Source organism: Myotis davidii, unplaced genomic scaffold, assembly GCF_000327345.1.
Source record: "Myotis davidii unplaced genomic scaffold, ASM32734v1 scaffold123, whole genome shotgun sequence".
NCBI classification, from domain to species: domain Eukaryota; kingdom Metazoa; phylum Chordata; class Mammalia; order Chiroptera; family Vespertilionidae; genus Myotis; species Myotis davidii.
In genome coordinates, this window is record NW_006295391.1 from 715,935 (window position 1) to 736,519 (window position 20,585).

The window sequence follows — 20,585 nt, forward strand, 5'->3', positions numbered from 1 at the left end:
AGGCTGAACCTCAGGCACCACCCAGACCTACTGACTCAACATGCAACATGTGCAAGGTTCCCAAGGTGATTTTTTTTTTTTTTGTATATTCAAGTTAGAGAAGACTTGGGTTAAAGGATAATTCAGAGTCCAAGTTGACAAAACTTACATTTAAGTAAGCATATTGTACAACTAGTGACCCAGTGCACAGATTCGTGCACATTGAAAGGAAACTAATTAGAAGATTCATGTGGTAATTATATTACTGCAAAAAATTACATGTCAAAATAGTGTTATAAAATTAAAATACAAAATATTTTAATATTGCTATTCACTTTATAGTAGAAGTGTCAGACATGAAAGAAAATTAGTAAAATATATGTGAAAATAATATATAAATTGATTAATAAATAAACAATATTCTGTTGACAATGTTGCTTTCTTTTGGCTTCAGCAGAATATTATGATAATAGTTGGTTTTCAGACATATTCTGTCAACGACATCACTTTCTTTCATCTTCAGAGGTACGTTGTGCCAATATTTGGTCTTCAAATAAATTCTGGCATTGCGTGCGATTGGCACCAGTGAGAATATCGTGCATGAGCGAGTCAACGTTTATTTTTAAATTGCGAGTGTGCATCATACGTACCAGCTGGTCAGTCGGCCAGTCATACAGACGGTCAGTCACTTAGCCTTTTATATATATAGATTATCTTTCTGCAGTGTAAGTGAAGGGGAGCAGAATATGCCACCCCAAATATACCACTTTGGCACAGGTATTATTTTGAGTTGAAGGCAACTGAGAACCAACAGATATAGGAGTTCTCTGCCCTCTCCTTTTTCTGCTTAAAAAGAGAGCATACATTTCCCTTTGAGGAAGATACCCACCTCCCACCAGAGAGAGAAGAAATACTCTTATTACCTAAGATGGGGAGTCAACACTAAGATGAGTTTGCATACACAGACTATAAATAAAATAGCCCTTATCTTCTTTTAGTCCCTCCATATAGTTCTTAGTCACTTCCCCACAATTTGTTGTTCCTTGAAGTGCAAACCCTTTTTCCTTTGTTGAAAGGGTATATCAGCCTGGAGTCTAACTGCTTTGAGTTTTACACCTTTTCTGTGAACGCCTACACATGTAAATAATAATAGAAATTGTGTGCTTTTATTTCTATTAATCTTCCTTTTGTTAGTTTAATTTTCAGGCTCCTACTCACTTCTCCTAAGGGAAGAGAAGAAAAGATTTTCCTCCCCAACATAAGCTTCATGAGGGCAGGAATTGTTTTGCTCCTAGATGTAGCCCTAGCACCCAAAACAGTGACTGTGAAACCTCATACGTATTCAATAAATATCTTCAGATGTAATGACTTATGATCCCATATGATGCTCTGATTAATTATCCATTATATGATCTTGATAGATTTTAATTTTAATGAAATATTACCTAGATTTTATGCCTCACAGGGGAGTCATGGGCCTAGAGAGAATCAATAATTGTCTTTCCAGGAGACATCACTATAGAGTAACTTTCAGCTTCCCTGATAGACTGTACTCATTGCATATATTATGATGTTTTTAATAAAACAGCTATGGGGAAATAACTAGTAGATATAGGTCATAAAAATGACATTTCCTGCAAGTGTTTTATTGTTATGATACCTAAATTGACTATTTCAGTACCTTTCATCAGAGTCTTCCAAGATCAATTTCTCTTCACTCCATGAGGTTATCATTCTGCAGTGGTTTTGTTGGTGTGTTATCTGCACTCTGGGCCTCTTTCTTCCTCCCTTTTATGGTTCTCAGTCACAGTCCTGTAGATTGCAAGCCTTAAACGGCCACATGGTTTCTCACACTAATGCGATTTGCAATTAAGCTCCTGATGATCTTTAAAAATCAAGATAAGGTATTTAACTTCTATTAAGAGTAATTACAGAACAGCTTTGATGTGGAGTTATAAAATATGAACACATTTCCTGATTCAATAACATGGAGCTTTCATATCTAAAAATACACAAAAAACCATAGTTCAAAATAAATGTGTGGTTAATGGAATCCAGGGCATCTTTATGTGATAGCAAGTATGGTATTGTTTACATAGGGTCTGCAGACATACTGAATAATCTCCTTCCCTTTAGCATCACCACAAAATAATCCCCTCATAATATTACAACAGATTCAAACTTGGCCACTAAGAATTCCTTAAGAAACCCAGTCCTTCACCTCTGGCCTTGCCTTCTCTTCCAGTGTCTGTCTTCTCCAGGCATTCCCTGCATACTCTATGTTCTAACCCAGGGGTCCTCAAACTATGGCCCAGCGAAAACATTTATCCGGCCTGCTGGGTGTTTTTGCCGCTGCTGCCTGTTGCTTAGCAGCCGACTTGTCCAGGGCCTGCAGTGTGCATGTGTGGAATGTGCACCGCACTCTCCGACTCCCCTCCTTCTCTCTGTCTCTCAATTCCTCCTCTCAGTCTCGGGTGTGATCAGTTGAGTCACAAGCTTGCCTGTGCAGAGCCTGCTGCTGCCTGAGGACCGAGGTAAGTACAAGTTAGGATTTTTTTTTTTGAAGTTAGGAGGTCTATTTTTTTTTTTTTTCAATTAGTAGGGCCGTTTTTTGAAGTTAGGAGAGCCTTTTTTTTTGAAGTTTGGTTTTTTTACTTCAAAATAAGATATGTGCAGTGTGCATAGGAATTTGTTCATAGTTTATTTTTTAAACTATAGTCCGGCCCTCCAATGGTCTGAGGGACAGTGAACTGGCCCCCTGTTTAAAAAGTTTGAGGACCCCTGTTCTAACCTATTGTTGGACATTCCTTAGAACAGTGGTTCTCAACTTTCTGGCCCTTTAAATACAGTTCCTTTCATTGATGACCTTTGCTCCAGCCATTCTCTGGAATACCTTGCCCACTATTTCCTTGGTGCATGTCTCTGCCTGTGTTCCTATAAAGTGAATTCCCGTAAAGTATAAATCCTTCAGAGCACAGCTCAACTATTAGATCTAAGAAGACTTCTCTAACTTCTCAGGCTGCACCAGATGGTTGTCTTTCTTCCAGATAAATCACTTCATGCTTGTTTGAGAAAGTGTTAGATCCCTGTCTCACTACCTATAGGTCTTGCCAGATTATGAGTGGCTCAGGGGTGGGTATCATGTTTTTCATCTAAATTTTTCTAGTACCTGCCACCACAGACTCATTCATTCATCCAATAAGCATTTTAAGAAATTCAAAAATCAAAGACCAGTGAATTAATAATTTGACCTGAAAGGATATAAGTAATGCAGTTATTCTAAGCAAGGCATATTGAGTATGTAATTCCTTTCTTTGTTCAAATGTGTATATAATGTTATTATATTATTATAATAGCCATAACTTATCAAGCATCCACCATGGAGCAAGCACTATGGTAGGTACTTTGATACAGAGTGACAGATTCCTTTCTCTGAGGTACTTTTGGCTTTCTCCAAATTTCAAAATAAAAATTTTTTAACTTCCTTAGTAGTTGTGTCCTTCAAGAAATTGGTCTATTTTATCTAAGATGTTGAATTTATGAGCTTAAGTATTCCTACTCGAGCAGATATTTGTATACCCATGTTTATAGCAGCTTTATTCACACTAGTCAAAAGTGGAATATTTTACCACAAGAAATAAAATTTCTCATGGATTAAAGTATAAAATCTAACAAACTAAAATAAAAATACTGAAAGAAAATATGAAAGATTAAAAAGTTTGAACCACAAAAGACAATAAATAAAATGAGAAGATGGTAAAAAAAAAAAAAGAATGATACATAATATATAAAGAATTTCTTCCGAACAATAAGAGAAAGCAAATAAACCAGATGGAAAATGGACAAATGATTCAGACAATTCAGAACACACACCTGAAAACAGAAGAACATATTCAAAATAATTCCACATCAATTAACTGTTAAACACAACAAACTATAAGATATTAGTAGAAAATAGAGCACATTTTGGAAATGCTTGCTATACATGATACCAAATCCAAAAGCTATAAAGGAAAGCATCAATAGATTTGACTATCCAAAAATTTTAAACTTATATTACAAAGGCCCCATAAAAAAGGCCTTTGATACTGTTAATATTAACACAGTGCTTTACATATAGAAATGCTTCATAATAGTAGTTAATGAATTATACTTAAACTTTACCTAAATTCTACCTCTTAAAAATAACTTAGGAGCATATTAAAGCCAAAGGCATCATAATGGGCCATTCAGTAGCACGTCTAATTTTTCCTTTCACACTTATAAAATGTGCTTTATGATTAGAAAGATGTTAAAACTAGAGAAATATAAAAACAATAAGAAATGTCTCAATATTTTTCATGTTGACTTGATCATTTTAATATGTGCATATATCTTAAGCCATCCACTAATAAAATGATCCAAATTTTAAAAAGTGAAAAGGTGATGGTGGAAGATTAACATATAAATAATATTAAAACTACCTGCCAATTAATACTAAAAGAAAAATAAGTCCAATAGAAAATAAGCAAGAATTAATAAATAATTTACAGAATAAATATAAATAATTAATTATCATGAAGAGAATTAACTTTACAAATAATCAGAGAAATACATCAAAAATTAATGGAATAATATTCACTTATAGATTACAGAAAATTTAAAAGATAAACAATATCCACAGTTGACAAGTTTCTCATTACTGTGCATGAAATATAAATTGGTACAGACTTTTTGAAAGGCAATGGTAAGTTTTATCAATATTTAAAATTTGCATATATTATCACCCAACAGTTATTTCTAGTCATTCATTTGATTTATATAAAAAGACGCTTACTACAATTTTAGTGTTATAATAAACTATGGAAAACCAAACATAATTATCAATAGAGAAATTCCTAAATTGTCAGTTCATACTATGAAATACTTGTAACAGTTTAAAATAATAAATTAGATGTATATGTACTATCATGGAAATCTCATAGGTAAGTTTGTAAGTAAAAAAATTACTGAAAAAAATACAGCATGATCACATTTCTATAACAAATTACAAATAAATCATACTTGGTTTGTTTCTGGATGATGATAAAGGGAGGCTTTCTCTGCATACATGACCCCCCCCCCCAAGAATGCATTCATATATTGTATGTATGTATATTTTATTTTTTGAATGGACGGAATGTAAACACTTTTATGTTTTTAGAAGTAAAATTTTTAAATAGGGAAACAAGATGTAGGGGCTCTGAAAGCCAGAGGTTCTGAAAGCTCATCACATGCATTTCAGAACCAAGAAAGGCCTAAATGAAGGCTCCAGTCAAACTCTGCAGTTGAGTGTCCAGCCCCAGCCTTTTCTGACCTCAAAATAGGAGAGGCTCTGCAGGGCTCTTATAGAATTCTGACTTCCGTCTTCTGTTCTCTTCTCCCTCTCTCCCAGATTGGACCAGGAAGGAGATGGCCCTGGGAAGAGATTACTCCAAGGCAATGAAAATCTCTCAGTTCTTCCTGATCCAAATTCCTGACCACCTTCCATGGAGCTCTCCTTGCTTAGCACTGGAGCCCAGTGGCTTTTGACATGGCAGCCCACCTCCCCGCCCCCATCCACACCACACTGGGGGAGAACCCAGCAGCCTGACACCAACACTTCTTCCAAGGAGACTCAGTTGTTTGTGTGGCTCCTGAAGGCTCCTCATTTTGGTAAGCTTCCTGTAAACAATTCTTTATCAGGAACAGTGAAGATTAGAGATCATTTAGTTAAAATGTTTATTAAGAGCCAGGAACTATGGTCCAGAAACTGTGCAAAGGACTTTACTCAATTTATTTTCCTGACTTGATTATGAAGTAAGAGCTATTAATATCCAAATTTTACAGGTGAGTAAACAAACAGTAGCTTAAAGGTGTTGAGTAATTTCCCAAGCTCATTTGATTAGTCAGGAGCAGAGTTAAGATTTAATCCCCAATTCCAACCCAATCAGTCCAATTCCAAACTCTTTAGACTTAACTGTATCACCCAAGGATTAGTTAGTACTCAATAAGGAAAAACTGTTACTTAATAGAACGCAACCTATGGCTTACAGCTTTTTAATGCAGCAGTTGGCTTAATTCTGGGGATATTTTCATGACAAGAGTTAATGAAATAGCAGGATCAGTCTCATAAACATGAGTGGACTTCACTGATTTCATTTTCTGAAAATTTACCAGTAGGACAATGTCATCCTTCCCATTTTACAGATAACACCAGATAGAAGTTTTAAAATTGGCTTGGAGCATATCCATTCAAGGTTCATTACACTGGAAAACCTCTAATATTCACTGACCAAGATAAATTCTTCTCAGCAAAGCCTATACATACCAGGAAATGGGCCCCAAAGCAGTTTCCGATTTTAAACACCTTAAAATCCAGGGTGGACAACCTTTCCCGGTCTCCAGTACTGCCAGGCATTGCCACACCCCTTCTGGACTTCTGTAAGCAGAGCACTCTCCTTCCCAATTGCCCCAGGATCCTGGCCCATGCAGGGAAGCATTCGCATCTGCCACTGAGCACATCTCCCTGCACCTCCAACCACGAAAAATAGGTATTTAATGAGAAAAGGAAGCTGAAATAAATGAGAGAAGCCTCCAAATTTTAATGACTTCATACTTTTCCTTCAAAACCCATAAACAACTCCTACCATCTGGCCTCATTTTATTTTTTATCACACCGGAGGGAATTTCAGCCTACTACATGATAAAAAAAAAAAAAAAAAAGCAGGATCAAATTCCTCCTTTCTCCTCAACCCCCACTTCCAATTCTGAGCGTAGAGCTTTGCGAAGCAAATCTTTGTCATTATTTTCACAGAGAAGGAATTCTGGCATGGATGAAAAAGAGCTCAGAGTAAGACAAGCACAAAAGGTGTTTTGTATCTTTCAAGCCAGTGTAATGTCTACAGCTGTGTCTATGAGCAAAGCTCTTTCAGGGGCTTCAGGCCTTGGCCCCATGTTCCTCAGATTTGTTTTCAAATCACTTCACTCTATCATCAGTGTCTCTGTTCAAACAACCAGAAAAAAAAAGAAAGTGAATAAAGAGAACTCTGAATAAAGAGAACCAAACTAACTAGACAATAAGGACAGTCACTCTACTCTTTTCAGAACAACACCACTTTAAAAATACCTTTTTAGTAAATGAACAGTATACAAGTTATAAGTTTAATGAGAGCAAATTGTCTCGAGTTTTATAACGTTCAGTCCTTTGTTCATGGCTCTGACACAGACTAGAATTTGAGACAGGGCTAACTCTTATCCAGGGGTGAATCTGACACCACCTTCATACTGTAGAGGAGAGAAAAACAAATGGAAGAGTTGATTAAGTGAATGAGAATGTCAAAAATTTCCTTTCATCATTATTGCTTGTGTTCAAATTGAATAACCTTGGCTTTGAGCATAAGTGGGGGGGGGGAGTCAAAAGCTCCTGTTTCTATAGCTCCTTTCTCTTTTCAAGTTATCAGTGTATCTTGTTATTGCCTTGAAACCAATTCAGTCATGAACAAAGAAGATAGCCTTATTGAATCTCCAACTTTCTAGCTAAGCCTTAACCTCCCTAAAGAGGTTAGGGTAATGTAAAAAATAGCTAACACTCACTGAGTGCTGTGTATGGGTCAGAGAGAAAGTAAAAGCACTCTCTATGCATTAACTCATTTAATCTCCACAGTAATTTGACTAAATGTTTGTTATTATTATTATTTTATACATGAGGAATCTGAGCTTCAGAAATGTTCAATATGTTGACTTTTCATAGCCTTTACTGCTAGTGTCTGAGTTTGAAAGTTCGGGTAGGATTTTTGAAACTGTGCTCTTAATTATATGCTAGAAAAAAACAGGTTTTGGAGATATCCAGGCCCTTGAGAAAAAATCCCAGTTTAGTCACTTACTAGCTGTGTGACATCAGGAAAATTGCTTCACCATTCTGAGGCTCAAATTCCTGAGCAATAAATAAATATAACAACAAGACTATCCCAAGGATTATTGGGAAACTTACAAAACAATTTAGCACAGTCTCCAGTTCATAAGAGATTCTAAATACATTGAGCTACTGTTTTAGTTATTATTAATAAATACTACAAGGTCCAATCATAGTAAAGAGCCCACTCCACTCCATCAAGAGCCAGGAATAATAGGTAGCTTGCTGACTATTTGGAATATATGATTCTATGGCTTTCCTTTCTGGCCTCTTCTTTAAAAGCTAGCGAATTTTTGAAGAACATTTTGATAATAAGTAGGTCAAATTATCTTTCCACTTAAAAAAAATCCATCAAGTACATTTTTACTTTCATCTATAAGGGCTAAAATAGAAGCTGCCACATCAGCAAAGATTATGTTATTCTAGAATGTTTTCTCCTAGACCTTTGTGGAATGCACTGTTCTCTTAGAATTCCATTTTCCTTCCCTTTTGAGAACACGAAGGCATTAGCATAGTGTCAGCCACTACAGGGCTGCAGAAATATTTTTCATTTCTATTCTGTGCATGAAGATTAAATTTAATTATTTCCCAACATGTCAAAGGCACTCATCAAGTTAGCCTGGTTTAAGCTGAGCAGAATCTGTGAATAAGATTTAATTTGGAAATACTTGTTTCTGCAAATCTTTAACTCTGAGGAAGAATTATTATTTGTGGCAATACATATGGGAAACCTACTGTGCTGACTAAGAAATGCCATTTGAGGTGGAAAAGCTGTGAAATGCGCTGCACTTATTAATTCCGCCACCAAGTAAATCTCTCACTGAAAAGTTATGGACTATAAAGCTTTGTCCATTTGGAGCAGCCCCCAAAGAAGTTATGATCACATTAAAGGAGGCAGTAGGGATTTGCAGAACATATCAGCCTTATCAAACTTGATAGAATCCTTTCAGAAGGAAAAAAGAAGGTTTGATGACAGGAAAAAAAAAATGGCCATCCCATATATCTGTGCTGTTTGAAAAATGTCATATAACATGCCAGGGGAACTCATATACACAGTATATAATAAATTGTTTGTATGAACAAAAAAATATGCCACTGAAGAAAGGAAAAAAGAAGATCTGGGAGCAGAAGAAATGCCTAGTTATTGATCACACACAGACTTTGCTGTTGGGTGGCTTTGATTCAATTCCTAGTTCCATAGTTTACTATGTATCCTTGAGTAAGCTAATTACCCTTCATAAGCCACAGTTTCCTCATCTGTACAATGAAGAAATAATACCAGCGTTGTTAGATGGTCATTCTGTGAGATAAAATACACGGCAGCTTCTCATGTTCCTTAGTTTGGCTGTTGCCTTATTGGTAGAGTGAACGGAAGCTATGAGGAAGCAGCATCTAGAAGCAGTTTCAAGAGGACAGATGTGATTTTGATGAGGCAGGCAGGACCTGTGTGTGAGATGGGGATTTTACATCACTTTCAAAAACATAAAATTCCAGATGCATATAGGACCAAGAAACTGGAACACACGTTTCTTTGATGTTCAAACTGAAAGTTAATAAAGCAGATCCTTAAATCAGCCAAATATTTTTAACTATGCTGTTCTCTAACAAATATTTGAAGATGGAAGAATTGTCTAAGGGTTCTCCAGAAAAACAAACCAATAGTATATATAGTATATATCGAGATAGGTAGATAGATGATAGATAGATAGATAGATAGATAGATAGATAGATAGAAGGTAGACAGTATAAAAGATTGGCTCACACAACTCGAAGCTGAGAAGTACCACCACCTGCCATCTGCAAGCTGGTGGTGTCGTTTCCATCTGAGTCTGAAGTTCTGAGAACCAGGAGAACCAATAGTGCAAGTGCTAGTCCGAGTCTGAAGACCTGAAAACTGGAGAGCTGGTGGTATAAGTTCTCATTTGAATAAGAACACCATAGAACCAGGAGTGAAAATCTGACAGCAGGAGAAGACCGATGTCCCAGCTCAACTAGTTGGGCAGAGAGAGAATTCTCCTCCTCCTCCACGTTTTGTTCTTTTCAGTCCTCCGTGGACTGGCCGATGCCACCCACATTGGGGAGGGCAGCAGCTTTACTCAGTCTACCAATTCAAGTGCTGATCTTTTCTAGGACAGCTCACAGACATACTCAGAAACAATGTTTAACCAAATACCTGGGCATCCAGCTATCCAGTCAAGATGACACATAAAATTAACCATTTCAAGTTGAATATAGAATTCAGGAGAATTGTGATTGGTGACAGAGCTAGAGGCGTTCACATTTCAGGAACAGGTAGTGGGAAAAGAGAATGTAACTTTTCTAAGTTCTTCTGTGGTTGTAGTGACAGGTACTAACTGTAACATATATTGTTCTTGATAATAATGAGGAAGAATCCTTCCTGTTAGTTAATTGCTTCACCACAGGCAAACGGTATCTGATTTCTTTTTGGAGCTTCTAACAGCCCTTTGGGAGTAGGCAGAGCCATCATATTATCTTCAATTTACAGATAAGGAAAACAAAGCTAGGAAAGGTAAATGGTTTGCTCAGGCTCACTCAGCTTCAAGTGGGAGAGCACAAAGTAGGTAAAAGTCCATTGGCCATTTAGTCCAGCATCTTCAACAATACCCTACGCTGCCTATTATTATTTCAAAAATGTTAAAGTTATAATGCAATATGTTCTTTTTCTGTCTCTCCACCTTTTAAATTTTTTTTATTTTTTACTGTCTAAAGTTTTACATATGTCTCCTTTTCCCCCAATTGACACCCTCTCCCCCCCCGCAGCCATTCCTACCCGGGGCAAACCCCCACTGCCCCAGTGTCTGTGTCCATCTCTCCACCTTTAATAAGAAAATATTTTAAATAGCAATTTAAAAATATATCCTATTTAACCAAAGGTTGCCTTTGGGACATCAGTTACTTTGGTGCAATCCCACCAGCACATCCCTTGATGCTTTTCTAAAGAGAGGATTTCCCATAAACAACATCTCAAAGTCTTGATACCTAAAGTAATTACATCCCATGTCAATCACTATCTCTTACTTCTTGCCACTGCTGCTCCCACTTCAAGTGCACAACTCTGCGGGGACTGAAAATAGAGTCAGCCATGTCACTAGACTTTGAAGATAAAATTATGAAGTGCCAAAAGGAGGTGGCAGGTTATAAATGAGTGTCATTTATTCCTATCTCTGGACAATATCTACAGACTCTAGGAATACTGGTAGCAATTTCTTTTTTTAAAATATTTTGTTCGATTTTAAAATTCTCTTTTTCTCTTTTTATTATTTTTTAAAATCTTTATTGTTGAAAGTATTACAGTTGTCCTCCTTTTTCCCCCATTGACCCCTTCTAGCCTGAACCCTCGGCCTTCACCACACTACTATCTGTGTCCACGGTTATGCATATGACAGCAATTTCTTAAGACCATCTATTAGCAACAGTACCCAGATTTGTGAGATTTGTATTCCCGACTGCTGAAATGTAACAGAGGGATTAAGAACATATAGGATGTGTTTATTAAAATGCATTTCATTTTCAAAATTGAGCTATCAGCTGTCACAGTATGTATACATTTTTGGGACACCCTGTATACATACTTGTGCATACACACATGTGCACAAATACACACTATCACACATGATTACAAGTACTTTGGTTGGTAGCCATATCTACTCTATAAAGGAAGAGTAGCACTTGATTACAAATATAGAGATATATAGTAATGTGGTTATTATTGTTCAGAAAGTTCATGCTGGTAAATGACTTTTAGTTAAAATTAAGCTACCTTGTATCTTATATTTAGGATACTTAAGGTTTTTCATATATCTTTAATACTTATAATTTTCTATTTACTGATTTATTTATTTGGAATTCTTTTTATGACATTTATTAGGGTGACATTGGTTAATAAGATCATATAGGTTTCAAGTGTACATTTCTATGATACATGGTCTATATATTGCATTGTGTGCCCACCACCCAAAGTCAGATCATCTTCCATCACCTTGTATTTGGCCCTCTTTACTTCTTACTACTCCCCATCCCTTTCCCTCTGGTAAACACCATATTGTTGTCTGTGTCTATGAGTTTCAGTTTTATATCCTACATATGAGTGAAATCATATGGTTCTTAGCTTTGCTCACTGATTTATTTCACTTAGCATAATATTCTCAAGATCCACCAATGTTGTTGCAAATGGCAGTATTTCATGTTTTCTTATGGCTGAGTAGTATTCCATAGTATATATGTACCACGTCTTTATCCAATCACATATCAAAGGACACTTTGGTTGTTTCCATGTCTTGGCCACCATGAACGATGCTGCAATGAACATAGGAATGCATATATCTTTGCAAGTAAGTAAATGTTTTTAAGTTTTTGGGTAGATACCTAGGAGATGGATTGGTGGGTTATATGGTAATTCTATTCTTAATTTTTTGAGGAACTGCCATACCATTTTCTATAGTAACTATACCAGTTTACATTCCCACCATCAGAGAACGAGGGTTCCTTTTTCTTCACAACTTGTCCAACACTTGTTTTTATCTGTCTTGTGGATAATAGCCATTCTAACAGGTGTGAGATAGTATCTCATTGTGATTTTGATTTGCATTTCCCTAATAGCTCCTGAAGTTGAGCGTCTTTTCATATGTCTGTTGGCCATTTGTATGAGTTGTATGAGTTCTTTATATATTTTGGATATTAACCCTTTGTCAGAGCTGTTGTTTGCAAATATCATCTCCCATTCAGTTGGTTGTCTTTTTGTAGTTTATTTTCTGTGCAGAAACTTTTTAGTTTGATGTAGCCCCATTCATTTATTTTGGCCTTTACTCTCCTTGCCTTTGGGATCAAATGCATAAAATGTTCTCTATGACCAAGGTCCATAATTTTAGTACAGTGCCTATGTTTTCTTCTATGTAATTTATTGTTTCAGATCTTATATTTAGGTCTTTGATCCATATCTAATTAATTTTTGTTTGTGGGGACAAACTGTAATCTAGTTTCATTCTTTTGCATGTTGTGTTTCAGTTTTCCCAATACCTTTTTTTTCTCCATTGTGCATTTTTAACGCCTTTGTCAAAAATTATTTGCCCAAATAATGTGGTTTTATTTCTGGCCTTTCAATTCTGTTCAATTGGTCTGTGTGTATGCTTTTTTCTGCCAATACTATGCTATTTTGAATATCATAGTTCTGTAGGATAATATGAAGTCCAGTAGTGTGATTCCTTCAGCTTTGTTCTTTTTTCATAGGATTTCTTTGGCTCTTTAGCATCTTTTGTGGTTCCATACAAATCGGATGATTTTTAAAATTTTTATCTTTATTGTTGAAAGAATTATAGAAGTCCCTTTTTTTTCCCCATTGGCTACCTCCACCCCACCCCAGCCCACTCCATCTGATGCTTTTTTGTTTGTTTGTTTTGTTCTAATTCTTAATAAAAAAAAGATATTGGGATTTTGATGGGGATTGCATTAAAACTGTATGTTGCTTTGAGTAATATGGCCATTTTAACTATGTTGATTCTTTCAATCCATGAACATTGAATATCTTTCCATTTCGTTGTGTCTTTTTCAATCTCTTTTAATAATGCTTTGTAGTTTTCAGCATATAGGTCCTTCACCTCCTTTGTTAAGTTTATTCCTAGTTATTTTATTCTTTCCATTGTGATTGCAAAAGGAATTCATTTTTTCCATTTCTTTTTCTGAAATTTTATTGTTAGTATATGGGAAAGCAGTGGATTTTTGTACATTGGTTTTATATCCTGCAACTTTACTGCTTACTTATTGTTTCTAATAGTTTTTTGGTGGAGTCTTTAGCATTTCCTATTTACGGAGCTTCTCATCCGCAAAAAGTGAGTTTTACTTTTTCATTCCAAATTTGGATGCCGTTTATTTCTTTCTCTTGCCTGATTGCTTTGGCTGGGATTTCCAGAAATATGTTGAATAAGAGTGGTGAGAGTAGGCATCTTTGTCTTATTACTGATTTTAGAGAAAAAGTTTTCAGTTTTCACCATTGAATATATTAGCTGAGAGTGTCTCGAATATGACCTTTATTATGTTGAGGTACTTTCCTTCTATACTCATTTTATTAAGTGTTTTAATCATAAATGGATATTGTATTTTATCAAATGCTTTTTCTTCATTTATTGATAAGATCATATAATTTTAATCCTTTGTTTTGTTAATGTGGTCAATCACATTGACCAATTTGCACATATTGAACATCCTTGTGCCCCTGGAATGAACTTGATCGTGATGTATTCTTTTTTAAATTAATTGACGTATTCGATTTGTAGTATTTTGTTGAGGATTTTTGCATCTGTACTCATTAGAGATATTGATCTGTAGTTTTCTTTCTTTATGTTATCGATGCCAGATTTTGGTATCATGGTTATGTTGGCCTCACAAAATATGTTAGGAAGTATTACCTCTTCTTCAATTTTTTGGAAGAGTTTGAGAAAGATAGGTATCAAATTTCTTTGAATTTTTGGCAGAATACACTAATGAAGCCAGCTTTTGGGGAGGTTTTTGATGGTTGTTTCAATTTCCTCACTGTTGATCGGTGTATTTAGATTTTCTGATTCTTCACAATTCAATCCAGAAAGGTTATATATTTCTAGTATCTTATTCATTTCTTCTAGGTTATTGAATGTGTTGGCACAGAATCTTTCATAATATTCTAGTATGAGTCTTTGTATATCTGTAATGTCTGTGGTAACTTCTCTTTTGTTTCTCATTTTGTTTGAGTCTTTTCTCTTTTTCCCTTTAGTGAGTTTAACCAGGGTTTTTTCAATTTTATTAATCTTTTCAAAGAACCAACGCTTTTCTGTATTAATTGTTGTATAGACTTTTTGTTCTCTATTTCATTGAATTATGCTCTAATTTGTATTATTTCCTTTCTTCTGATTTGGGTTGCTTTTTCTAGTTTCTTTAAGATGTTAGGTTGTTTTTTTGGGATTGCTCATGTTTCTTGAGATAGTCCTGTAATAATATAAATTTTCCAATTATTACTGCTTTTGATGCATCCCAGAAGTTTTGATATGTTGTATTGTCATTCTCATTTGTCTCTCTATATTTTCTGATCTCACCTTTTATTCTTCTTTGACCCAGTCATTTTTTAGTAGTATGTTGTTTCATTTCCACATATTTGTGGGTTTCTTTACTTCCTTTTTTCAGTTGATTTCTAATTTCAGGGTATGTGGTCAGAGAAAATGCTTGGTATAATTTCAATCTTCTTGAATTTGTCGAGGCTAGTTTTGTGACTTAAGAATGTCCCATGTGCATCGGAGAAGAATGTGTAATCTGATGTTCTGGGATTAAAGGTTCCATAAATGCCAATTCTATCCATTTGGTCTAATGGGTCACTTATGGTCGATATTTCTGTATTGATTTTCTGTTTGGATAAGCTGTCTAGAGCTGTCAATGGAGTATCAAGGTCCCCAACTATGACCATGTTTTTGTCAGTTTCTCCCTTTAGTTCTGTTTTATATATTTATGTAATTATATAAATTTATAAGATTAGGGGTTCCCTATTTTGGTGCATATATATTGAGAAGTGTTATGTCTTATTGATGTAGTGTCCCAATATCATTATAAAAATGTCCATCTTTGTCTCTTATTATCTTTGTTACCTTGAAATCTATTGTACCAGGTATAAGTATGGCTACACCTGCTTTTCTGTGGATGCATTAGTTTGGAGAATCATTTTCCACCCTTTCACTTTGTCTGTCTTTGTCTTTGCTGCTTATATGTGTCTCCTGAGGGCAGCAGATGGTTGGATTTTGTATTTTGATCCAGTCTGCTACTCTGTGCCTTTTTATTGGTGAATCAGTCCATTTACAGGTAGGGTAATTATTGATGTGTAAGGATTTCCTATAGCCATTTTATATTTTGTTTTCTAGTGGCTCTGTGCCTCTATTGGCTCTTTTCCATGTGTTTCTGTCTTTTTTTGTTTGTTTGTTTGTTTTGGGTTTTTTTGTTGGGGGGGGGAAGGGGGTGGTGGTATTCCATACTTCTTTCCGCTGTTCCCTCTTCTTTTAAGTTATGTGTCTCAGTTTTGAATTTTTGTGTGTAGTTTTACCATTAGGTTTATTAAAAAGGAAGTTTCATATATAAAGTCGTTCTTTTTCTTTTGAATGCATTTGGTCTCCACCCTCCTTTGCAAATTCAGACTGTTCCCCCTCCCCCTTTATGTTTTTGTTGTCACAGAGCATCCCTGTTTATGCTGTAAGTTTGTTGGTGATCTTAATCATACTTTTGTGACCTTTTGTTCTTTGTTTCAAGTAGAATAGCCCCCTTGAGTATTTCCTACAATGGAGGTTTTCTGGTGATAAATGCCCTCAGCTTCTGTATTTCCATAGCTTTGAAATTGGATCATTTTGTGAACATAAGTGAAAATAACATAAAAAACACATTTTAATATTCTTTCTTCTTTGTGATATACTAGTATATCATCTCACACAATATTAGCTACATCATCTCACACAATAGTGCCTAGTATTCTCAATATTATTAACTTATGTCTATATGCCTTTTTAAATGCTTATATTACTTTGCACATACACTAGAGAACCTAAAGTCATATCACAGAGCTGAAAGGGCCTTTAAAGACCACCTGGTTGAGCCTTGGCTTAAGCCCCTCATTTTATAAATTAAAAAAAAATCACTGAGGCTCAAGGAGTCAAGTGCCTTTCCTAAGATCACACAGCTGGGCAGGCAGAGTTGGCACTAGCACTTAGCTCTCAATCCAAGGACTTTTCCACTTCATTTCTACAAAATACCATAAATGTGGATGTCAGTATATTTCATTAATTAAAATTAGCAACAAATACAAAAGGCCATGGTTCTTCTCTCAATATAAATTGGAGGAGGTCCTCTTAGGGAATAATGATTTTTTCCTGTGTAGTAGCCAGCAGTTGATCACTTATGTGATGTGTGCAGGCTGAAATTTACCCAGATTTAAAACATTTAAGTAGATTAGCACTTCATTTTGAGATGATCTCCTAGGGTCTACCATTACTAGGCTACTTGTCCTCTCTAGACCATAACTTAAACCTTTCAATAGAAATGAGATAGAAAGAATTTCATGCTATTGAGTCTGTATCACATATCATTCAAGTATTATCCAGATATTTTTTATAATGATTGTAGCCCCCCAAAGCCCTGTTTGATACCCTAACAGTCCTGTACCCTGGAAATGATATAACTTGTGTGGTGAAAGGGGGGAGCATAGGAGTTTGCCAGCAATGTCCAGACAAGAAACATTGTAGGACAGTTCCAGAAAAGGGAGGGTAAATTTTTATCTCTTTTAGACCTTCACTGGGGCAGGAATTGTGGGTCCATGGATCATTCAATAGGATTCTCTTTACCTTATTCATGATACACAGGGATGACTTTCTAATGTCTTTGCACATATACATGTGTATTTATGGATATCGCAACAATAAGCAAGCAGGATTTCTAACAAAGAAGTTTTAAGTACAGATATGTGGGTATTTCACCTTCCCCTCCCTCATTGCAGACATACAGTCTTTCTCTTTGGAATGGATATGTGGTTGGCAGTACATGGCTTTAGAGCAGTAAGTCATTCCTCCAATCCGTCTATCCATTTTCTTCCTGTGAGAAGAAAAATCAATCATTATGTAGGGGCTCTTGAGCCTCATGGGAAGGATTTTTCCCACTGGTTTTCTATAACAGAAGAATAATAACACATGTCCATTTAGTGATTGCACAAATTTAAGCTATTATTTCTCTTTTAATCAAGCATATTTCTGATCTTAGTTGCCATCCTTTTCCTCAAACTTTTTGCTTACTCATTATTTACTGAATTATTGCCTAATATGTTCCAGGTACTTTTCTAGGCATATTAAAATGAAGACATATGGTACCTGTCTTTAAGCAACTAATTGTCTTATAAAAGTGGCAGCTGGTAAACAAATATTTGTCTCTGTATCCCTAGGATAAACAACCCAAACTCAAAAAGGCCAGCAGCTCCAGTGCCTCACACATTGCTCTTTGTGCTGTGTTCCACTTCTGGTCCATTGAAGTGTTTATCTTGTTTTAAAACAGCTGTGCCTTTTAAATGTTCTCTTTATGAGAACATGAAACTCAAACTAATTGAGATAAGAAGTCCCAATATTTTCCCTGGCTTTGAAATATTTTTAAAATATGGAACTCAACATGAGTCTCTTGGTTTTAAAAGTATTTTATAAAATTTTTTTTTACTGTTTATTAGAAAAATTTTATACAAAAATGGCATAATGAACTTCCATGTACTCATTACATAGCTGTAATTATAACCAATCTGCTAATCTAGTTTCACCTATACCCACTCCAACACTTTTTTTCTTTTAATGGAAAGTGCTGGTAACAATTTAAAATAGGGTTTTAAAAAATCAATTTATAATTAATGAGGCATATAAGGGTGAATGCTAAAATAATTATAAAATAAGTATATTTTATATACCCTATTATATTTACCATAAACACTTTATACCTTTAATAGAAAAAATGGATTAAAAAAAACAAACACACGTGCACTGATGGTGGGAATGCAGACTGGTGCAGCCACTGTGGAGAACAGTATGGCGTTTCCTCCAAAACCTAAAAATGGAACTCCCATTTGACCCAGTGATCCCACTTCTAGGAATATATCCCAAGAAACTAGGAACACAAATCAGAAAGGATATATGCACCCCTATGTTCATAGCTGCATTATTTACAATAGCTAAGATCTGGAAACAGTACAAGTGCCCATCAGTAAATGAATGGATTAAAAATCTCTGGTACATTTACACCTTGGGGAGGTTGGGGCAGGGGGTTGTGGTGGGATAAGGACACATATGTAATACCTTAATAAAAAATAAAAATAAATAAAAACACACACACAAAATAACATTATCATACTTAACATAATCTACACTAATAAAAGAGAAACATGCAAATTGACCATTCCTCTCCTATTCCCACCAGCCAATCAGAGCAATATGCAAATCAACCCAACAAAGATGGCGGTTAATTTGCATACACAGGCGTGGAGCGAAAACCGAAGACTGAAGACAGAAGACAGTGTAGAAGGAAGCCAAGTGCTGCAGAAGGGAACAAAGCGGCGGAGAAGGGAGCGGAGCCAAGGCAGCGGACACAGGAGAGAGCAAGGCAGCAGAGACGGGAGGGAGCAAAGTGGCGGAGAAGGGAGGGAGCGAGGCAGTAGAGATGGGATGAAGTGAGCCAGTGGAGATGGGAGGAAGAGAGGCATCAGAGATGGGAGGGAGCGAGGCTGCAGAGAAGGGAGGGGGCGAGGCGGCAGAGACAGGAGGGAGCCGAGGTGGCTTCACTCCCTTCTCTGCTTTGCTCTGGCCTCAGGAAGCCCTATTCTTGCAGGAATATGCCCAAGGAAGCCCTATTCTTGCAGGAATCTTCCTGCAACAGGCCTCTAGTTAACAATAATTCCTTAATGTCATCTAATACCTTGTCTATGCTTAATTTTCTTCAACTCTCTCAAGAGCTGTCTTTTCACACTTGATAAGGAACACATATTGAAACTAGTTTATTGTTCTTTTAAGGGTCCTTTAATGGATATCAGTGTACTCTTCCCTTTTTAAAATTTCATTTACTTTTGGGGGAAAACTATAGAATGTCCCACATTCTGGATTTGGCTTATTATCTCTGCAGTATAAATTAACATATTCTTCTGTCTCCCTATTTTCCCCCTTAAAATTAGTACTTATATCATCAGATTTAATTAGCTCAAATTCTTTTCTCAGGAGTATTTTGTAGGTGAAGCTGCATAATGTCTATTGCTTTATATCCTGTGGCACATTCAATTCATTTGGTCTACTTTTGGTGACATTAAGATTAATTACAGGGCTCAGGTGTCATTAACTGAGATCCATTCATTATAATTTCCCATTAGCCATTCACCTAATGGTTTTAATAACCACTGTTGATTGTTACCTAGATCCATTATTTCATTAGGTATTGCAAAATAGTGATTTTCTAATTATATCATTTGTTCTGCAAGTATTAGCTGTGATTCTTTTATTAAAGAAGAATTTTCCTTCAATAGGTCTTTGGGTAATCTGAACTACAGCTCATACAGGAAAGGTAGAATAAATGCTTGATCTCTACCTTTATCAGTTTTCAGAATAATGAGTTGTTGCTTTATTTTGCTTTTCTGCTGGGTCCCTATGGTGGTTTAAAATATTACTATATTATTTTTCATCTCCATGTAGCACTTCTTTATCTTACATCATTGCTTTTCCATGACATCCTGATGTGATTTCAAAAAAGAACATTCCCTAAGTCTTCTTGAGTGTATAAATCATGAATCTCCTAAAAATTCTTTTGCTTTGTATGAGTCAGTAGGGAAAAGAAACCACACTAGATTTTTCAGTCTTTAGTAGGTGGAAATGTAATATAGGACATTGGTTACAAAAGTAATAGGAGCTCTAAAGAAGTAAAAAGGGAAAGATATTAGTAACTGCAAGAAGTTACTACCCGAGAGAACCAAAGATGGCGGCATAGGTTAACGCCGGAGATTGCTGCCTTAAACAACCAATTCAAATTAAGCCTGAAAAAGGGAATGGACAACATCCAGAACCACAGGAGGGCTGGCTGAGTGGAAATTCTACAACTAGGAGTAAAGAGAATATCATATCCAGACTCAGAGGAGGCGCAGTGCTGAAGTGAAATTCTCAGGTGC

The 20,585-nt window shown here is 35.8% G+C and overlaps 1 long non-coding RNA gene across 1 annotated transcript in view; it reads left to right on the forward strand.

Annotated features, from left to right (window-relative positions):
* Window positions 1–15,880: 15,880 nt before the first annotated feature.
* The window catches only part of LOC107184133, an 11,920-nt gene continuing 7,215 nt past the window's right edge, over window positions 15,881–20,585 (forward strand). The window contains exon 1 of the long non-coding RNA XR_001514956.1: window positions 15,881–15,955. This is a non-coding gene — a long non-coding RNA (uncharacterized LOC107184133). The remainder of the gene's footprint in view (window positions 15,956–20,585) is intronic.